Source organism: Falco punctatus, assembly GCF_963210335.1.
Source record: "Falco punctatus genome assembly, chromosome: 11".
NCBI classification, from domain to species: domain Eukaryota; kingdom Metazoa; phylum Chordata; class Aves; order Falconiformes; family Falconidae; genus Falco; species Falco punctatus.
In genome coordinates, this window is record NC_137591.1 from 30,624,469 (window position 1) to 30,625,771 (window position 1,303).

Consider the following 1,303-nt stretch of genomic DNA (forward strand, 5'->3'; position numbering starts at 1 on the left):
TCGTTTTGGCTGCCTTAAACTCCATCTGAGCATTGGGTAAATGGAAACCTCTTATACTTGGGTGTCTGCCTGTTGCTCTCCGCGGGCTGGGGAGGATCCCTAATTTACCCCTGGGACCCGCAAGTGTGAGTTACCTTGGAAAACCAAACCAGAAGCCACTTGGAGCAACGTGGTATGGTGCACAAGTCCTTCCCTTCTCGTGGAGGATGCTTTGCCTCCCGCCGCGAATTACAAACCCCGGACCCGCGGGTACTGACGTGCATGGCAGGTCTGCCACGATCTGCTGTCGGGCTGAAAGCGGTTCTGGGGAGCAGGTATTGGCGTGCTGCTGGGCGGTGTTCAGCGTGGATTGTGTAGCTGTTGTGCTCGCTTGCGGTGAAGATTATTTTTTTTTTTTTTAATGAAGATTTGAATGAAGTCCTGGTTATAGAACTGGAGAGAGCAAGAATGATGTTATGTTTGGCAGAGGCAGTTTTAAGAGTGGCACTTGTGCGCCTGGGCTGTGGAGGGGAGCCCAGGAAAGCAAAGTTGAGTCCTGAGCATGGCATCCTCTCATTTATTTCTGCAATCCCTGTCCCATTTAATTTTAGCCCATACTGGTATAGGAAGGTCTTTTACTTCCCCCAAACCAGTTTGCAGCTGCTTTTTCTATTAGGAGCTGGGTTCTTACTGGAGGCCAGTAGCAGTGCAGCTGAGCACCCCTGCGCCAGCCAGCTCCTGGCATTTGGGGCTCGGCAGGCGATGCTGCTGGGTTTGGGGCTCGGCAGGCGATGCTGCTGGGTTTGGGGAGCAGCCGCACTGTACCTTGGAAATGGTGTTGCTCAATCCTTCTCCCAGTGCTGCTCTGTGTGAGCCGGAGATGAGGAGAGATGCTGTTAATCAGCTTTCGCGTTGTGCAAGTGAAAAGGTGAGTGTGTTTAAGAGGGGACGTGTTTGAAGCTGCGAAGTGTGAAGTGGGGCGGTTTCTCCCAGCTTGTGCCGGTTTGGGAAGGGGGGTGACAGGGCCGGGGGCAGAGCAAAACGTTTTGCTGAGCTACAAGATACCGAAGTGAGATCTACAAATACTTTAGATCACATTTGAACTGTTGAAAGTTTGGGGGGTTCTTTCATGGTGTAAGCAGTTAATTTTCTATTGGCAAGAACTGAAGGCACTTGCGTGAGGTGGGTGGTCGAACTTTCTCTTGTCAGATTGAACTTTAAAACCTCTTTCAAACTAAACATTGTTTTTTTTCCGCTCTTTGCTTAACCTTCTGTAGCTGGTCATCAGCCTTTGGCCTCAGCATCCTACTCCCCTCCCACCGTC